Below are 22,313 nucleotides of genomic sequence, written 5' to 3'. Positions count from 1 at the left end.
GAAATTCCCTTATGATCTTAATGCAAATAAAAAACATCTATAAAGTTCCAAATATATGGATCCATACACCAGTCTGCCATAATCTTGTCTTTACCACAGCATTATTGGACAAGACATGTGCAGCATGTCATAGGAAGGGGCTAAGATGTCTACAGGATTTCTATATTGATGGAAATGTTGCTTCCTTTGGCCAATTACAAGCAATTATAGTTTATCCAACTCTCATTTTTTCAGATATATGCAACTTAGACATTTTGTAAGCGAGAACATCCCTCATTTGAAACCAAAGAGAAAGGACATGCTCTCTTGGAATTATTTTCAATTTCTCCGAACAGAAAAATCTCCTTTCTAAATTTACAATATTTTTTAGTAAAGAGCTTGAGTTGGCACTATCTATTAAGAGAGCATGGGAAAAAGAAATGGGTGATGGTTAGGGTTGGGTATCGTTTGAATTCAAACGATTCCGATTCCGATTCCGATTCTTTGTTTCGATTCCGATTCCTGACGATTCTCGATTCCAATTCTTCTTGTACCATGCCGGGATCAATGTGTTTGACAGGTAGTCCCTGGAAGGTGGTATGTATTTTGGGTTGATAGTTTTCACCATATCCCTGCAAACATAAACAAACATGTAATGTTGCTGTTACTGTTTAGCCCAGTATCAATTAGCTTAGCTCTAATGTTATTGCTTAACTAACCTAAATGTTGGAGATTCCACCTCTGAAAAGGGATGCAGTCTTTTGACTATGTGTGCAATGACCTTTCTGTGGCACTCTTCCGTCTGTTGCACCGACATCTTCCCCATTGCCGCTACGGTGAACGGAGTACGCTGAGCACATCGCGGAGCCTGGCTAGCAGGTTGTAAATTGTCTATGAAAAAATACACGGGCTACTTTGTTAGCTGCCTCAACGTTGGCGCAAAACACATTATTTATTGCATATACATTGTTTTACTTACCGGATTCGGACTGCAGTGCAGTCACCGAGGTGCCAGGTTGGGCGTCGGAGGAAGAGGCAGAGGAGGACGGTCGGCGCAGCGCGTCAAAGACGGGACACACATTTATTTGTACTCCATGAACTCGGAGGTGCTTCATCATGTTCGACGTGCACCCTCCTAAGCACGAAACAGTCCTGTCGGACGTGTTACATTCCGCCGATATTTCATTTTTTAAAATAAAATAAAGCCACACTTTCGACCGCCGACGCCCGCTATCCATGCTTGACTGACTCGCTTGACTACATAGGCTCGGCTATGCTAACACTTCCGGCGGTGGGCGCTTCTTCGTTGGTGTTCAGCGGCTTCTTCTTCCGGTCGGCTGACTTTTTTTTTTTCTTCCGGTCGGCAGACTGGGTATCGAAACTAGGAATCGAAATTTAAACTGTTGAACGATTCCGGGAGAATCGGAAAGTTAGTCCCGGTTCCACTCGATACTCGATACCCAACCCTAGTGATGGTCTCCCTAATGAGGTATGGACGACTGCACTTTTATGCATTCATAAATGTTCAATAAACAGCAGACACAGGATCATTCAGTTCAAAGTCATACATAGGTTTCATTATTCTAAGGTTATTCTATCCTGCTGTGTCCCCAACCTGTGACAAATGTAAAGTAGATAATGGTACCTTGTTGCATTTATTTTGGAACTGTTCAGTCGTCGGTACATTTTGGTCAATGATTTTATCTTTTTTTTCTGCAGTTTTCCAAAGCCCATTCTTACCTGACAGAGACTTAGCCCTGTTTGGATGTTCAGTGGACTCATGAACTCTTCCCCTCTACACCCAATTTGCACTCTTAATGGGTACAGCGCTGGCCAAGAAAGTCATGGGGCGAGGGGGGTTGTTTTGTTTTGTTTGCTTGTATTTGCTTTGCCGTGTGTTTTGTTTTTCCTCTGCTTGTTATATGTTCTGGCTGGTGTTATTTTTGGAAAATAATTAAAACAAATATATGCAAAGGAGCGAAAAACAATGGAGTCAACTCCATAAGCAATGCATGGCCATTAAAAAAAACAAACAAACAAAAACACAAAGCTTTGGTGTTAAAACAAGACAGTTAAAGTGAACTATTTATGTTGAAAAACTATTGGTGTGTTTTTTAAAAACGTTTTGGGGTTGTGCTTTGGTGTTAAAACAAGACAGTTAAAGTCGACTATTTATGTTGAAAAACTATTGGTGTGTTTTTTGAAAAATATTTGGGGTTTGTGTGATATAAAATGATTTTAAATGGATGAAAATCAAAACGATGAAGTTGAGTTGTGTGAAGCAGCTGCACAAGGTGGCAATTCAAATGGTGTACATATTGATGATGGAAGTGGTGGAGTTAAAGGCCTACTGAAATGAAATTTTCTTATTTAAACGGGGATAGCAGATCCATTCTATGTGTCATACTTGATCATTTTGCGATATTGCCATATTTTTGCTGAAAGGATTTAGTAGAGAACATCGATGATAAAGTTCGCAACTTTTGGTCGCTGATAAAAAAGCCTTGCCTGTACCGGAAGTAGCGTGACGTCACAGGTTGTGGAGCGCCTCACATCTGCACATTGTTTACAATCATGGCCACCAGCAGCGAGAGCGATTCGGACCGAGAAAGCGACGATTACTCCATTAATTTGAGCGAGGATGAAAGATTTGTGGATGAGGAAAGTGAGAGTGAAGGATTAGAGGGCAGTGGAAGCAATTCAGATAGGGAAGATGCTGTGAGAGGCGGGTGGTACCTGATATTCAGCTGGGAATGACTAAAACAGTAAATCAACACAAGACATATATATACTCTACTAGCCACAACACAACAAGGCTTATATTTAATATGCCACAAATTAATCCGCATAACAAACACCTCCCCCCTCCCGTCCATATAACCCACCAATGCAACTCAAACACCCGCACAACACACTCAATCCCACAGCCCAAAGTACCGTTCCCCTCCGTAAAGTTCATACAGCACATATATTTCCCCAAAGTCCCCAAAGTTACGTACGTGACATGCACATAGCGGCACGCACGTACGGGAAAGCGATCAAATGTTTGGAAGCCAAAGCTGCGTACTCACGGTAGCGCGTCTGCTATCCAACTCAAAGTCCTCCTGGTTGTGTAGCTGCAGCCAGCCGCTAATGCACCGCTTCCCACCTACAGCTTTCTTCTTTGCTGTCTTCATTGTCCATTAAACAAATTGCAAAAGATTCACCAACACAGATGTCCAGAATACTGTGGAATTTTGCGATGAAAACAGACGACTTAATAGCTGGCCACAATGGTGTTCCAATATGTCCGCTACAATCCGTGACGTCACGTGCAAACGTCATCATACCGAGACGTTTTCAGCAGGATATTTCGCGGGAAATTTAAAATCGCACTTTACTAATCTAACCCGGCCGTATTGGCATGTGTTGCAATGGTAAGATTTCATCATTGATATATAAACTATCAGACTGCGTGGTCGGTAGTAGTGGCTTTCAGTAGGCCTTTAAAGGAACAGTAACACTCACAATGAAGGCATGATGATGGAAGTGGTAGAGTTTAAGGAACAGTAACACTCACAATGAAGGCATGATTATGGAAGTGGTGGAGTTAAAGGAACAGTAACACTCACAATGAAGGCATGATGATGGAAGTGGTGGAGTTAAAGGAACAGTAACACTCACAATGAAGGCATGAAGATGGAAGTGGTGGAGTTAAAGGAACAGTAACACTCACAATGAAGGCATGACGATGGAAGTGGTGGAGTTAAAGGAACAGTAACACTCACAATGAAGGCATGATGATGGAAGTGGTGGAGTTAAAGGAACAGTAACACTCACAATGAAGGCATGATGATGGACGTGGTGGAGTTAAAGGAACAGTAACACTCACAATGAAGGCATGACGATGGAAGTGGTGGAGTTAAAGGAACAGTAACACTCACAATGAAGGCATGACGATGGAAGTGGTGGAGTTAAAAGAACACTAACACTCACAATGAAGGCATGACGATGGAAGTGGTGGAGTTAAAGGAACAGTAACACTCACAATGAAGGCATGACGATGGAAGTGGTGGAGTTAAAGGAACAGTAACACTCACAATGAAGGCATGACCATGGAAGTGGTGGAGTTAAAGGAACAGTAACACTCACAATGAAGGCATGAGGATGGAAGTGGTAGAGTTAAAGGAACAGTAACACTCACAATGAAGGCATGATGATGGAAGTGGTAGAGTTTAAGGAACAGTAACACTCACAATGAAGGCATGATTATGGAAGTGGTGGAGTTAAAGGAACAGTAACACTCACAATGAAGGCATGATGATGGAAGTGGTGGAGTTAAAGGAACAGTAACACTCACAATGAAGGCATGAAGATGGAAGTGGTGGAGTTAAAGGAACAGTAACACTCACAATGAAGGCATGAAGATGGAAGTGGTGGAGTTAAAGGAACAGTAACACTCACAATGAAGGCATGATGATGGAAGTGGTGGAGTTAAAGGAACAGTAACACTCACAATGAAGGCATGATGATGGAAGTGGTGGAGTTAAAGGAACAGTAACACTCACAATGAAGGCATGATGATGGACGTGGTGGAGTTAAAGGAACAGTAACACTCACAATGAAGGCATGACGATGGAAGTGGTGGAGTTAAAGGAACAGTAACACTCACAATGAAGGCATGACGATGGAAGTGGTGGAGTTAAAAGAACACTAACACTCACAATGAAGGCATGACGATGGAAGTGGTGGAGTTAAAGGAACAGTAACACTCACAATGAAGGCATGACGATGGAAGTGGTGGAGTTAAAGGAACAGTAACACTCACAATGAAGGCATGACCATGGAAGTGGTGGAGTTAAAGGAACAGTAACACTCACAATGAAGGCATGACGATGGAAGTGGTGGAGTTAAAGGAACAGTAACACTCACAATGAAGGCATGACGATGGACGTGGTGGAGTTAAAGGAACAGTAACACTCACAATGAAGGCATGATGATGGACGTGGTGGAGTTAAAGGAACAGTAACACTCACAATGAAGGCATGATGATGGACGTGGTGGAGTTAAAGGAACAGTAACACTCACAATGAAGGCATGACGATGGAAGTGGTGGAGTTAAAAGAACAGTAACACTCACAATGAAGGCATGATGATGGAAGTGGTGGAGTTAAAGGAACAGTAACACTCACAATGAAGGCATGACGATGGAAGTGGTGGAGTTAAAAGAACAGTAACACTCACAATGAAGGATTGACGATGGAAGTGGTGGAGTTAAAGGAACAGTAACACTCACAATGAAGGCATGATGATGGACGTGGTGGAGTTAAAGGAACAGTAACACTCACAATGAAGGCATGATGATGGACGTGGTGGAGTTAAAGGAACAGTAACACTCACAATGAAGGCATGACGATGGAAGTGGTGGAGTTAAAAGAACAGTAACACTCACAATGAAGGCATGATGATGGACGTGGTGGAGTTAAAGGAACAGTAACACTCACAATGAAGGCATGACGATGGAAGTGGTGGAGTTAAAAGAACAGTAACACTCACAATGAAGGATTGACGATGGAAGTGGTGGAGTTAAAGGAACAGTAACACTCACAATGAAGGCATGACGATGGAAGTGGTGGACTTAAAGGAACAGTAACACTCACAATGAAGGCATGACGATGGAAGTGGTGGACTTAAAGGAACAGTAACACTCACAATGAAGGCACTGCTTGCCAAAGACTTGGAGACATGGAGGACATCTAAGCTGAGCAAGGCTGCCAACTTAAAGGATAAAATACAAAGTGAAGCTGGTCATGAAGACCACATCAACCAACATTTGGGTGTGTATCAGCTGTTGATTAATGATGCAAACAATGTACATAACCAACTGCTTGAGTTGTTGCCTGTGGAAGAACAAGAAAAACACAACATTTGGTTCAAAGCAAAACTTTTGAGTCTGAATGAAGTTTCTCAGAGTGTTGCAAAATAGCAAGTGTGTGGAACAGACAACATGGTTGAAGATCTTGCTGACAAAATAAACCTAGGGACAGTGTGTCAAATGTTGGATCAAATGTCTCACCTAAAAGCAGCAGTTCAAAAGTAAGTATAACATCTACTGCATCCATCATATTATATAAGTACAACATCTACTGCATCCATCAGTGTTGTGCAATTATAACATCTACTGCATCCATCATATTATATAAGTACAACATCTACTGCATCCATCAGTGTTGTGCATTTATAACATCTACTGCATCCATCAGTGTTGTGCAAGTATAACATCTACTGCATCCATCAGTGTTGTGCAATTATAACATCTACTGCATCCATCAGTGTTGTGCAAGTATAACATCTACTGCATCCATCAGTGTTGTGCAAGTATAACATCTACTGCATCCATCAGTGTTGTGCAAATATAACATCTACTGCATCCATCAGTGTTGTGCAAGTATAACATCTACTGCATCCATCAGTGTTGTGCAAGTACAACATCTGCTGCATCCATCAGTGTTGTGCAAGTACAAAATCTACTGCATCCATCAGTGTTGTGCAAGTACAACATCTACTGCATCCATCAGTGTTGTGCAAGTATAACATCTACTGCATCCATCAGTGTTGTGCAAGTACAACATCTACTGCATCCATCAGTGTTGTGCAAGTACAACATCTGCTGCATCCATCAGTGTTGTGCAAGTACAACATCTACTGCATCCATCAGTGTTGTGCAAGTATAACATCTACTGCATCCATCAGTGTTGTGCAAGTACAACATCTACTGCATCCATCAGTGTTGTGCAAGTACAACATCTACTGCATCCATCAGTGTTGTGCAAGTATAACATCTACTGCATCCATCAGTGTTGTGCAAGTATAACATCTACTGCATCCATCAGTGTTGTGCAAGTATAACATCTACTGCATCCATCAGTGTTGTGCAAATATAACATCTACTGCATCCATCAGTGTTGTGCAAGTATAACATCTACTGCATCCATCAGTGTTGTGCAAGTACAACATCTGCTGCATCCATCAGTGTTGTGCAAGTACAAAATCTACTGCATCCATCAGTGTTGTGCAAGTACAACATCTACTGCATCCATCAGTGTTGTGCAAGTATAACATCTACTGCATCCATAAGTGTTGTGCAAGTACAACATCTATTGCATCCATCAGTGTTGTGCAAGTACAACATCTGCTGCATCCATCAGTGTTGTGCAAGTACAAAATCTACTGCATCCATCAGTGTTGTGCAAGTATAACATCTACTGCATCCATCAGTGTTGTGCAAGTACAACATCTGCTGCATCCATCAGTGTTGTGCAAGTACAAAATCTACTGCATCCATCAGTGTTGTGCAAGTACAACATCTACTGCATCCATCAGTGTTGTGCAAGTATAACATCTACTGCATCCATCAGTGTTGTGCAATTATAACATCTACTGCATCCATCAGTGTTGTGCAAGTATAACATCTACTGCATCCATCAGTGTTGTGCAAATATAACATCTACTGCATCCATCAGTGTTGTGCAAGTACAACATCTACTGCATCCATCAGTGTTGTGCAAGTACAACATCTGCTGCATCCATCAGTGTTGTGCAAGTACAACATCTACTGCATCCATCAGTGTTGTGCAAGTATAACATCTACTGCATCCATCAGTGTTGTGCAAGTACAACATCTACTGCATCCATCAGTGTTGTGCAAGTACAACATCTACTGCATCCATCAGTGTTCTGCAAGTACAACATCTACTGCACCCATCAGTGTTGTGCAAGTATAACATCTACTGCATCCATCAGTGTTGTGCAAGTATGACATCTACTGCATCCATCAGTGTTGTGCAAGTATAACATCTACTGCATCCATCATGTTGTGTAAGTATAACATCTACTGCATCCATCATGTTGTGTAAGTATAACATCCACTGCATCCATCAGTGTTGTGCAAGTATAACATCTACTGCATCCATCAGTGTTGTGCAAGTATGACATCTACTGCATCCATCAGTGTTGTGCAAGTACAAAATCTACTGCATCCATCAGTGTTGTGCAAGTATAACATCTACTGCATCCATCGGTGTTGTGCAAGTACATCTACTGCATCCATCAGTGTTGTGCAAGTACAACATCTACTGCATCCATCAGTGTTGTGCAAGTACAACATCTACTGCATCCATCAGTGTTGTGCAAGTACAACATCTACTGCATCCATCAGTGTTGTGCAAGTATAACATCTACTGCATCCATCAGTGTTGTGCAAGTACAACTTCTACTGCACCCATCAGTGTTGTGCAAGTATAACATCTACTGCATCCATCAGTGTTGTGCAAGTATGACATCTACTGCATCCATCAGTGTTGTGCAAGTACAAAATCTACTGCATCCATCAGTGTTGTGCAAGTATAACATCTACTGCATCCATCGGTGTTGTGCAAGTACATCTACTGCATCCATCAGTGTTGTGCAAGTACAACATGTACTGCATCCATCAGTGTTGTGCAAGTACAACATGTACTGCATCCATCAGTGTTGTGCAAGTATAACATCTACTGCATCCATCAGTGTTGTGCAAGTATAACATCTACTGCATCCATCATGTTGTGTAAGTATAACATCTACTGCATCCATCATGTTGTGTAAGTATAACATCCACTGCATCCATCAGTGTTGTGCAAGTATAACATCTACTGCATCCATCAGTGTTGTGCAAGTACAACATCTACTGCATCCATCAGTGTTGTGCAAGTATAACATCTACTGCATCCATCAGTGTTGTGCAAGTACAACATCTACTGCATCCATCAGTGTTGTGCAAGTATAACATCTACTGCATCCATCAGTGTTGTGCAAGTACAACATCTACTGCATCCATCAGTGTTGTGCAAGTACAACATCTACTGCATCCATCAGTGTTCTGCAAGTACAACATCTACTGCACCCATCAGTGTTGTGCAAGTATAACATCTACTGCATCCATCAGTGTTGTGCAAGTATGACATCTACTGCATCCATCAGTGTTGTGCAAGTATAACATCTACTGCATCCATCATGTTGTGTAAGTATAACATCTACTGCATCCATCATGTTGTGTAAGTATAACATCCACTGCATCCATCAGTGTTGTGCAAGTATAACATCTACTGCATCCATCAGTGTTGTGCAAGTATGACATCTACTGCATCCATCAGTGTTGTGCAAGTACAAAATCTACTGCATCCATCAGTGTTGTGCAAGTATAACATCTACTGCATCCATCGGTGTTGTGCAAGTACATCTACTGCATCCATCAGTGTTGTGCAAGTACAACATCTACTGCATCCATCAGTGTTGTGCAAGTACAACATCTACTGCATCCATCAGTGTTGTGCAAGTACAACATCTACTGCATCCATCAGTGTTGTGCAAGTATAACATCTACTGCATCCATCAGTGTTGTGCAAGTACAACTTCTACTGCACCCATCAGTGTTGTGCAAGTATAACATCTACTGCATCCATCAGTGTTGTGCAAGTATGACATCTACTGCATCCATCAGTGTTGTGCAAGTACAAAATCTACTGCATCCATCAGTGTTGTGCAAGTATAACATCTACTGCATCCATCGGTGTTGTGCAAGTACATCTACTGCATCCATCAGTGTTGTGCAAGTACAACATGTACTGCATCCATCAGTGTTGTGCAAGTACAACATGTACTGCATCCATCAGTGTTGTGCAAGTATAACATCTACTGCATCCATCAGTGTTGTGCAAGTATAACATCTACTGCATCCATCATGTTGTGTAAGTATAACATCTACTGCATCCATCATGTTGTGTAAGTATAACATCCACTGCATCCATCAGTGTTGTGCAAGTATAACATCTACTGCATCCATCAGTGTTGTGCAAGTACAACATCTACTGCATCCATCAGTGTTGTGCAAGTATAACATCTACTGCATCCATCAGTGTTGTGCAAGTACAACATCTACTGCATCCATCAGTGTTGTGCAAGTACAACATCTACTGCATCCATCAGTGTTGTGCAAGTACAACATCTACTGCATCCATCAGTGTTGTGCAAGTACAACATCTACTGCATCCATCAGTGTTGTGCAAGTACAACATCTACTGCATCCATCAGTGTTCTGCAAGTACAACATCTACTGCATCCATCAGTGTTGTGCAAGTATAACATCTACTGCATCCATCAGTGTTGTGCAAGTATAACATCTACTGCATCCATCAGTGTTGTGCAAGTATAACATCTACTGCATCCATCAGTGTTGTGCAAGTACAACATGTACTGCATCCATCAGTGTTGTGCAAGTACAACATCTACTGCATCCATCAGTGTTGTGCAAGTACAACATCTACTGCATCCATCAGTGTTGTGCAAGTACAACATCTACTGCATCCATCAGTGTTGTGCAAGTATAACATCTACTGCATCCATCAGTGTTGTGCAAGTACAACATCTACTGCATCCATCAGTGTTGTGCAAGTATAACCTCTACTGCATCCATCAGTGTTGTGCAAGTACAACATCTACTGCATCCATCAGTGTTGTGCAAGTACAACATCTACTGCATCCATCAGTGTTGTGCAAGTACAACATCTACTGCATCCATCAGTGCTGTGCAAGTACAACATCTACTGCATCCATCAGTGTTCTGCAAGTACAACATCTACTGCATCCATCAGTGTTGTGCAAGTATAACATCTACTGCATCCATCAGTGTTGTGCAAGTATAACATCTACTGCATCCATCAGTGTTGTGCAAGTATAACATCTACTGCATCCATCAGTGTTGTGCAAGTACAACATCTACTGCATCCATCAGTGTTGTGCAAGTACAACATCTACTGCATCCATCAGTGTTTGTCAAGTACAACATCTACTGCATCCATCAGTGTTGTGCAAGTACAACATCTACTGCATCCATCAGTGTTGTGCAAGTACAACATCTACTGCATCCATCAGTGTTGTGCAAGTACAACATCTACTGCACCCATCAGTGTTGTGCAAGTATAACATCTACTGCATCCATCAGTGTTGTGCAAGTATGACATCTACTGCATCCATCAGTGTTGTGCAAGTACGACATCTACTGCATCCATCAGTGTTGTGCAAGTATAACATCTACTGCATCCATCGGTGTTGTGCAAGTACATCTACTGCATCCATCAGTGTTGTGCAAGTACAACATGTACTGCATCCATCAGTGTTGTGCAAGTACAACATCTACTGCATCCATCAGTGTTGTGCAAGTACAACATCTACTGCATCCATCAGTGTTGTGCAAGTACAACATCTACTGCATCCATCAGTGTTGTGCAAGTATAACATCTACTGCATCCATCAGTGTTGTGCAAGTACAACATCTACTGCATCCATCAGTGTTGTGCAAGTACAACATCTACTGCATCCATCAGTGTTGTGCAAGTACAACCTCTACTGCATCCATCAGTGTTGTGCAAGTACAACATCTACTGCCTCCATCGTTGTTGTGCAAGTACAACCTCTACTGCATCCATCAGTGTTGTGCAAGTATAACATCTACTGCATCCATCTACTGCATCCTTTACTGTTGTGCAAGTACAACATCTACTGCATCCATCATTGTTGTGCAAGTATAACATCTACTGCATCCATCAGTGTTGTGGAAGTACAACATCTACTGCATCCATCAGTGTTGTGCAAGTACAACATCTACTGCATCCATCAGTGTTGTGCAAGTACAACATCTACTGCATCCATCAGTGTTGTGCAAGTACAACATCCACTGCATCCATCAGTGTTGTGCAAGTACAACATCTACTGCATCCATCAGTGTTGTGCAAGTACAACATCTACTGCATCCATCAGTGTTGTGCAAGTACAACATCTACTGCATCCATCAGTGTTGTGCAAGTACTACATCTACTGCATCCATCAGTGTTGTGCAAGTACTACATCTACTGCATCCATCAGTGTTGTGCAAGTACTACATCTACTGCATCCATCAGTGTTGTGCAAGTACTACATCTACTGCATCCATCAGTGTTGTGCAAGTACTACATCTACTGCATCCATCGGTGTTGTGCAAGTACAACATCTACTGCATCCATCAGTGTTGTGCAAGTACAACATCTACTGCATCCATCGGTGTTGTGCAAGTACAACATCTACTGCATCCATCAGTGTTGTGCAAGTACAACATCTACTGCATCCATCAGTGTTGTGCAAGTATAACATCTACTGCATCCATCAGTGTTGTGCAAGTACAACATCTACTGCATCCATCAGTGTTGTGCAAGTACAACATCTACTGCATCCATCAGTGTTGTGCAAGTACAACATCTACAGCATCCATCAGTGTTGTGCAAGTACAACATCTACTGCATCCATCAGTGTTGTGCAAGTACAACATCTACTGCATCCATCAGTGTTGTGCAAGTACAACATCTGCTGCATCCATCAGTGTTGTGCAAGTACAACATCTGCTGCATCCATCAGTGTTGTGCAAGTACAACATCTGCTGCATCCATCAGTGTTGTGCAAGTACAACATCTGCTGCATCCATCAGTGTTGTGCAAGTACAACATCTGCTGCATCCATCAGTGTTGTGCAAGTACAACATCTGCTGCATCCATCAGTGTTGTGCAAGTACAACATCTGCTACATCCATCAGTGTTGTGCAAGTACAACATCTACTGCACCCATCAGTGTTGTGCAAGTACAACATCTACTGCACCCATCAGTGTTGTGCAAGTACAACATCTACTGCATCCATCAGTGTTGTGCAAGTACAACATCTACTGCATCCATCAGTGTTGTGCAAGTATAACATCTACTGCATCCATCATTGTTGTGCAAGTATAACATCTACTGCATCCATCAGTGTTGTGCAAGTACAACATCTACTGCATCCATCAGTGTTGTGCAAGTACAACATCTACTGCATCCATCAGTGTTGTGCAAGTACAACATCTACTGCATCCATCAGTGTTGTGCAAGTATAACATCTACTGCATCCATCAGTGTTGTGCAAGTACAACATGTACTGCATCCATCAGTGTTGTGCAAGTATAACATCTACTGCATCCATCAGTGTTGTGCAAGTACAACATCTACTGCATCCATCAGTGTTGTGCAAGTACAACATCTACTGCATCCATCATTGTTGTGCAAGTATAACATCTACTGCATCCATCAGTGTTGTGCAAGTACAACATCTACTGCATCCATCAGTGTTGTGCAAGTATAACATCTACTGCATCCATCAGTGTTGTGCAAGTATAACATCTACTGCATCCATCAGTGTTGTGCAAGTACAACATCTACTGCATCCATCAGTGTTGTGCAAGTACAACATCTACTGCATCCATCATTGTTGTGCAAGTATAACATCTACTGCATCCATCAGTGTTGTGCAAGTACAACATCTACTGCATCCATCAGTGTTGTGCAAGTACAACATCTACTGCATCCATCAGTGTTGTGCAAGTATAACATCTACTGCATCCATCAGTGTTGTGCAAGTATAACATCTACTGCATCCATCAGTGTTGTGCAAGTACGACATCTACTGCATCCATCAGTGTTGTGCAAGTATAACATCTACTGCATCCATCAGTGTTGTGCAAGTACGACATCTACTGCATCCATCAGTGTTGTGCAAGTACAACATCTACTGCATCCATCAGTGTTGTGCAAGTATAACATCTACTGCATCCATCAGTGTTGTGCAAGTACAACATCTACTGCATCCATCAGTGTTGTGCAAGTATAACATCTACTGCATCCATCAGTGTTGTGCAAGTACAACATCTACTGCATCCATCAGTGTTGTGCAAGTATAACATCTACTGCATCCATAAGTGTTGTGCAAGTATAACATCTACTGCATCCATCAGTGTTGTGCAAGTATAACATCTACTGCATCCATCAGTGTTGTGCAAGTACAACATCTACTGCATCCATCAGTGTTGTGCAAGTACAACATCTACTGCATCCATCAGTGTTGTGCAAGTACAACATCTACAGCATCCATCAGTGTTGTGCAAGTACAACATCTACTGCATCCATCAGTGTTGTGCAAGTACAACATCTACTGCATCCATCAGTGTTGTGCAAGTACAACATCTGCTGCATCCATCAGTGTTGTGCAAGTACAACATCTGCTGCATCCATCAGTGTTGTGCAAGTACAACATCTGCTGCATCCATCAGTGTTGTGCAAGTACAACATCTGCTGCATCCATCAGTGTTGTGCAAGTACAACATCTGCTGCATCCATCAGTGTTGTGCAAGTACAACATCTGCTGCATCCATCAGTGTTGTGCAAGTACAACATCTGCTACATCCATCAGTGTTGTGCAAGTACAACATCTACTGCACCCATCAGTGTTGTGCAAGTACAACATCTACTGCACCCATCAGTGTTGTGCAAGTACAACATCTACTGCATCCATCAGTGTTGTGCAAGTACAACATCTACTGCATCCATCAGTGTTGTGCAAGTATAACATCTACTGCATCCATCATTGTTGTGCAAGTATAACATCTACTGCATCCATCAGTGTTGTGCAAGTACAACATCTACTGCATCCATCAGTGTTGTGCAAGTACAACATCTACTGCATCCATCAGTGTTGTGCAAGTACAACATCTACTGCATCCATCAGTGTTGTGCAAGTATAACATCTACTGCATCCATCAGTGTTGTGCAAGTACAACATGTACTGCATCCATCAGTGTTGTGCAAGTATAACATCTACTGCATCCATCAGTGTTGTGCAAGTACAACATCTACTGCATCCATCAGTGTTGTGCAAGTACAACATCTACTGCATCCATCATTGTTGTGCAAGTATAACATCTACTGCATCCATCAGTGTTGTGCAAGTACAACATCTACTGCATCCATCAGTGTTGTGCAAGTATAACATCTACTGCATCCATCAGTGTTGTGCAAGTATAACATCTACTGCATCCATCAGTGTTGTGCAAGTACAACATCTACTGCATCCATCAGTGTTGTGCAAGTACAACATCTACTGCATCCATCATTGTTGTGCAAGTATAACATCTACTGCATCCATCAGTGTTGTGCAAGTACAACATCTACTGCATCCATCAGTGTTGTGCAAGTACAACATCTACTGCATCCATCAGTGTTGTGCAAGTATAACATCTACTGCATCCATCAGTGTTGTGCAAGTATAACATCTACTGCATCCATCAGTGTTGTGCAAGTACGACATCTACTGCATCCATCAGTGTTGTGCAAGTATAACATCTACTGCATCCATCAGTGTTGTGCAAGTACGACATCTACTGCATCCATCAGTGTTGTGCAAGTACAACATCTACTGCATCCATCAGTGTTGTGCAAGTATAACATCTACTGCATCCATCAGTGTTGTGCAAGTACAACATCTACTGCATCCATCAGTGTTGTGCAAGTATAACATCTACTGCATCCATCAGTGTTGTGCAAGTACAACATCTACTGCATCCATCAGTGTTGTGCAAGTATAACATCTACTGCATCCATCAGTGTTGTGCAAGTATAACATCTACTGCATCCATCAGTGTTGTGCAAGTACAACATCTACTGCATCCATCAGTGTTGTGCAAGTATAACATCTACTGCATCCATCAGTGTTGTGCAAGTCAAAGCGGAAGCCAAAGGAGCCGCGCTCCTGGCGCGCATCTCAGCGATGGAAAGGATGCATGTGCTAGAAAAGGAGGCGGAGTCAATAGAGAAATTGCAACTTGAAACACAGATTGAAGCTTCAGATGCTGAACGATTTGTGTCACGAGCATATTCAGAGCAAGATGGAATGGAGTCTTTTTTTGAAAAAGCAAAAAGATTCAACTTCCTGATGAAAGGCAAGCATCTATCACACCTGTGGAACCTGAACACTTACCTGCTATAAGGAGGGAGAGTTCAGGTGCACAACTTATTGGCACCAACACAAATTGAAATGTTACAAAGGAATGAAAGTGTCATGCATGCAACCAACAATAATTACACTTTTCACATTCTGCAAAGACAAAATGAAATATTTGAACTGCTAATAAAACAACAAAATGCAAGTCAACTTCCACCAAGAGAAATACCCGTTTTTGATGGTGCATCTATCCATCCATCTTCTTCCGCTTATCCGAGGTGGGTCGCGGGGGCAGCAGCCTAAGCAGAAAAGCCCAGACTTCCCTCTCCCCAGCCACTTCGTCCAGCTCCTCCCGGGGGATCCCGAGGCGCTCCCAGGCCAGCCGGGAGACATACTCTTCCCAAAGTGTCCTGGGTCTTCCCCGTGGCCTCCTACCTTTCGGACGTGCCCTAAACACCTCCCTAGGGAGGCGTTCGGGTGGCATCCTGACCAGATGCCCGAACTACCTCATCTGGCTCCTCTCCATGTGGAGGCGCAGCGGCTTTACTTTGAGCTCCTCCCGGATGGCAGAGCTTTTCACCCTATCTCTAAGGGAGCAGCTCTTCACAGCATCACCTCGCTAGTTAGCTTAACGTTAGCATATTCCATGTTACCTCATAACGATGTTGAATAAATGTGTTTGTGTGCCTTACAGACGGACTTGTTATTGGCTAACATATGTACACATCATTTGTTGTAAATGTTTTTACTTTATTAGTACATTAACCTCCAGTCTTCACACAGTGAGCGTAGAAATGAGTTAAACATTGGGGGGACATCAATTTATATCTCAAAATAATTTTAGGATAAATAAATGATTACACAGTATCAGTATCAGTCTATGTTAAGCATTTTATGTAGCATTCCCATTTTACACTTTTTGGTGAACTCTTGTGAAATATCCACTGTCATGTTACTCTTTATAGTTAATTAATTAGTAAAATTATAAAATATTTACTGAGTCCTGCTGCTGTTTAACTTTTTTGTGGTGTCATTTTCTACTTGTTAAGGAAAGTATGTGTTCTTAAATATATATATATATATATATATATATATATATATATATATATATATATATATATATATATATATATATATATATATATATATATATATATACAAAAAAGTAAACACAAATGCTGTCTTCCTCGCTGATAAAACATGATAGCAACATGCATCTGCTAGCTCACTATCGCCCCCAATTCTCCGTGTGGCGAGTTGGAGTACTACACGAGGTACTCTAATACAGTGCTTAAATATGTATTTTTAGTCTTATTATCAAGGAATAATGAGGTCACACTCATATTAAAACATTAATGCTAAGGTTTCGTCTAGTAGTCGTTAGTCATACCAAAGACTATAAAAATGGGACCCATTACCTCCCTGCTTGGCACTCAGCATCAAGGGTTGGAATTGGGGGTTAAATCACCAAAAATGATCCCCGGGCGCGGCCACAGCTGCTGCTCACTGCTCCCCTCACCTCCCAGGGGGTGATCAAGGGTGATGGGTCAAATGCAGAGAATAATTTCGCCACACCTAGTGTGTGTGTGACAATCATTGGTACTTTAACTTTAAACTTTTTTAGTGGGCCGGTGATGATGATGATGATGATGTATCTGTGCAAGTGAACAAATGAATCCACAAGGGACAACAACCCTTTCCACAGTCTACACACACATCAGAAACACAAATCTTAAAAACCTACAACAATATATTTGAAGAAGACTTTAGGATTAAAAGTGAAGATGTGAGGTGAAATAAGTACAAATGCAGCAATAAAAACAAGCAACTCCACTCACGATGGCTCTAAAGTTCAGTGATGTGTTGCTAACTTCAGCATTTTTCTTCTTTGTTGATGTTTTGCAGTAGTTAACATCCATGATGTAACAATGCTGCTAATCTACCAGAGTCCACATTTTGTTAACCATTTTATTCATTCATACTTTTAATTGGATAATAACATCAATAAAATGCAATCGAAAAAATGTGTGATTTTATAAGACACAAAAAAAAAAAATTTAAATAAAATGCCCTCTCTTTAAACAATGAGAAAATATAATAAAATAGTAGCTACATATATAATATTCAATACATGCACACAACTTAAAAAGTAACTACAGGACAACATATAAGACTAGAAGATTTCGAGAAGCACTACATACAACATCAAATATACATTCATATTAAACATGCTGTGTTTTTAAACTACATTTAGCACAATCACTGTTTAAGTGTTTTTAAATCTCTGCAGCTTCCATGACTGTTACACACTTGTGTTTACTCACTTGCTTCTTAAACATGAACATCTTATCACACACAGTGCAACTAAACAGTTTCTCTCCATTGTGTTCTCATGTGTGCGGTCATGGTTTGCTTTATGGAGAAACTCTTCTTACAAACAGAGCAAGTAACAGTTTTCTCACCTGTGTGTGTTCTCATGTGCTATATAATTTCCTTCTTAGTGTGGGACGACGTGGCGAAGTTGGTAGAGTGGCCGTGCCAGCAATCGGAGGGTTGCTGGTTACTGGGGTTCAATCCCCACCTTCTACCATCCTAGTCACGTCTGTTGTGTCCTTGGGCAAGACACTTCACCCTTGCCCCTGATGGCTGCTGGTTAGCGCCTTGCATGGCAGCTCCCGTCATCAGTGTGTGAATGTGTGTCTGAATGGGTGAATGTGGAAATACTGTCAAAGCGCTTTGAGTACCTTGAAGGTAGAAATGCGTTATACAAGTATATCCCATTTATCATTTATTTATCTTTTAGCACAAGCTGAGCAAGAAAAAAGGTTTCTCTCCAGCGTGTGTTCTCATGTGTCTGGTCATGCTTTGCTTTCTGGAGAAACTCTTCTTACAAACAGGGCAAGTAAAAGGTTTCTCACCTGTGTGTGTTTTCATGTGCAATATCATTTCCTGCTTAGTGTTGAATCTTTTAGCACAAGCTGAGCAAAGAAAAGGTTTCTCTCCAGTGTGTGTTCTCATGTGTGTGGTCATGCGTTCCTTTCTGGAGAAACTCTTCTTACAAACAGAGCAAGTAAAAGGTTTCTCACCTGTGTGTGTTCTCATGTGTGTGGTCATGTCATTCTTAGTGTTGAATCTTTTAGCACAAGCTGAGCAAGTAAAAGGTTTCTCTCCAGTGTGTGTTCTCATGTGTGTGGTCATGTCACCCTTTTTGGAGAAACTCTTCTTACAAACGGAGCAAGTAAAAGGTTTCTCTCCAGTGTGTAATCTCATGTGTGTGGTAATGTTACGCTTTCTGGAGAAACTCTTCTTACAAACGGAGCAAGCAAAAGGTTTATCTCCAGTGTGTGTTCTCATGTGTGTGGTCATGTAATGTTTTGTGGAGAAACTCTTCTTACAAACAGAGCAAGTAAAAGGTTTCTCTCCAGTATGTATTCTCATGTGTACTGTAAAATCACTCTTCCGTCTAAATGATTTCCCACATTCAGAGCAGTCAAAGTGTTTGTTGTTAGTGTGATGTCTCGTATCACCTTTAGAGTCATTTTTACTCTCCAAAGGTTTTTGGATGTGGTCACTGTGATCAGAAGAGTCTGACATCATGTGGTCCATGTCTGACAGTGGAGCAAAGATGCTGTCTGGTTCTGACTTTATATCTTCACAATGCTCTCCATCAGCTTCTGTGATGTGTTGACTTACAAGCTCCGCCCCTCTGTTCTCCTCACTTTGACTGTGATGAAGCTGTAAGGACTGAGCTTCATCTTCATCATGAAGCTGCTCCTCTTTAATGTGGGAGGGGGCCTGTAGCTCCTTCTGTCCCACACTGGTGTGCCACTCCTCTTCATGACTCTCCGCTGACAAAATGAAAATTGCAAAAGTCGTACCAATTTATAAGAATGGAGACATACACCAGTTTACTAACTACAGACCAGTTTCATTACTTCCACAATTCTCTAAAATCATGGAAAAACTATTCAATAGCCGATTAGATTTATTTATCAACAAAAGTGGGACACTCGTGGAGAACCAATATGGATTCCCAGCAAATATCTCAACATCTGGTCAACATATGTAATAACAAGTGTATGTAAGATATTGAAATGAATCAAAACAATGCATATATATATATATATATATATATATATATATATATATATATATATATATATATATATATATATATATATATATATAGATAGATAGATAGATAGATCAGTTATAATAATACATCATGTTGGATATAGAGAACATACAAACCCTTTAATCATTGAATCTAAAATACTGAAATTCCACCACATAGTGAATTTGCAAACAGCTAAAATGACACACAAAGCAAACTATAACCTGCTAGCCAAGAATGTACAACAATTCTTCTCAAAAAAAGAGGAGAAATATAATCTTAGAGAAAAATTAAATTTAAAACATTTGTATGCACGTACAACACTTAAGACCTTCAGTATATCAGTATGTGGAATTAAATGATGGAATGGATTAAGCAAATAAATCAAACAATGTACTAATATGATCCACTTCAAGAATCTCTTCACACTTAAAGTGTTTACAAAGTACAAAGAAGAAGAACCATGATAAACATTCTCAATATATTTCATCCATCCATCCATTCATTTTCAAGATAATCTTACTCATCTCACCATATGAAATATAACTTACTTCACCGAGTATTATTTATTTATTTATTTGTATTGTAATTACTTATGGAGTACTATGTGAATAAATTGAGAACAGGAAGTGAACAAAAGTTTTAGCAACTGTTATGTTGCTATTTCCGGTTTGCCATGCGTGACTGCTCGCTGTTGCGAAAAAGCTAAGTATCGTTCTGTGTGCTTTTAATTGTTTTGCAGCTTTCATTACTACTTCCCATACATATTTAGTAGTCCTATTTAACTTGCAAATCACCCGATCTCTGTCTCACCACCCCTCCTGCAGCTAGCTAGCTGCTAAGCTAACGAAGCTAGCGCGGAGAAAGGCGGCGCCGGTTGTCGGTCGGAAGGAAGCTACTCCCCGCACACCGTGACCACTCCCCGGAAGACAGCAGGAACTTCATTCGGTGACAGAAAATACCGTGAGTATGGCTTCCTGCGCGTCGTGCACCTTACTCACGGAGAGGCTGGCTCTGCTAGAGGGCCGTGTCCGCCAGTTAGAGCAGAGTAATCTCGTAACTTTAGATGTTGCGGACACATCTGCTAGCGTTAGCTGTAGCGGGCTAACTAGCCCAGCTTGTAGCAGTCCTAAGTGGCCTATAAGCTACGGTGTACCGGTTGAGACACATAATAGATTTAGCTCTTTAGGTAGTCCTCCACCCCAGTCTACCGGGCACCACACCTTAGTCATAGGGGACTCCATCACCCGAAACATAAAGCTTAGCAAACCAGCCACAATTAAGTGTATCCCGGGGGCCAGAGCACCTGACATTGAAGCTAATCTTAGGGAGCTAACTCGAAACAGGCCTAGTAAACACGTACGACAGGCTAATCGCACCGCTAGTTATGCGAATATAGTTGTACACGTTGGCTCCAATGACACTAGGATGAGACAGTCCGAGATTACAAAGAGAAACATAGCCAGGACTTGTGATCTCTCTGACTACACTAGAGCAAGCCCGGTCACAGGCAAATACAGAGTCCGGGTGAGGAGTCAGTTAAGCTAGAACTAGGCAGCACCAGGCTGGATAATCCATGTACGCATAGCAATTCTCTTACAATAATACACAATTCACATAATGTTTTTCTGTTGTGACTGTGTTAGAGGTAGACATGCATTCTACTGAGGTGGCAAATTATGATACGTCCAGTTTATCGCAGCACCAAGCAAACAATCGGAAAATTCCTGTCATATCAATTCCTAGATATGGTCGAAACTATTTAAAGTGCACTACGCATAATAAACGCAACATTGGTAATATTGCTACTGCGGATAATCTCAACAAAAACTCGTCAAAACAGCCCACTACCTATAATATGGGCTTTTTAAACATAAGATCATTGTCTTTCAAAACGTTATTAGTTAATGAGGTCATTAGAGACAACAATCTTAACGTCATTGGTCTTAGCGAAACCTGGCTCAAACCAGACGATTTTTTTGCGCTAAATGAGGCATCTCCTCCTAACTATACGAATGCGCATGTTGCCCGTCCTCTTAAAAGGGGTGGGGGGGTCGCACTAATATACAATGAAAACTTTAAAGGCCTACTGAAACCCACTACTACCGACCACGCAGTCTGATAGTTTATATATCAATGATGAAATCTTAACATTGCAACACATGCCAATACGGCCGGGTTAACTTATAAAGTGCAATTTTAAATTTCCCGGGGAACTTCCGGTTCAAAACGCCTCTGAGGATGACGTATGTGCGTGACGTAGCCAGTAGAACACAGGTATGGCTTCCACATTGAAGCCAATACGAAATAGCTGTTTTCATCTCATTCTGGATGTGTTCTGGACATCTGTGTTGGTGAATCTGTTGCAATTTGTTC

General features: G+C 41.3%; 1 protein-coding gene across 1 annotated transcript in view; it reads right to left on the bottom strand.

The window, feature by feature from the left end:
* LOC133664593 (uncharacterized) overlaps nucleotides 1-22,313 on the bottom strand; it is a 264,251-nt gene that overhangs the window by 233,782 nt on the left and 8,156 nt on the right. The window lies entirely within an intron of this gene.

This window comes from Entelurus aequoreus, linkage group LG14 (genome assembly GCF_033978785.1).
Source record: "Entelurus aequoreus isolate RoL-2023_Sb linkage group LG14, RoL_Eaeq_v1.1, whole genome shotgun sequence".
NCBI classification, from domain to species: Eukaryota; Metazoa; Chordata; class Actinopteri; order Syngnathiformes; family Syngnathidae; genus Entelurus; species Entelurus aequoreus.
Note: the sequence above shows the minus strand (reverse complement) of the source record. Positions and strands in the feature narration are given on the sequence as shown.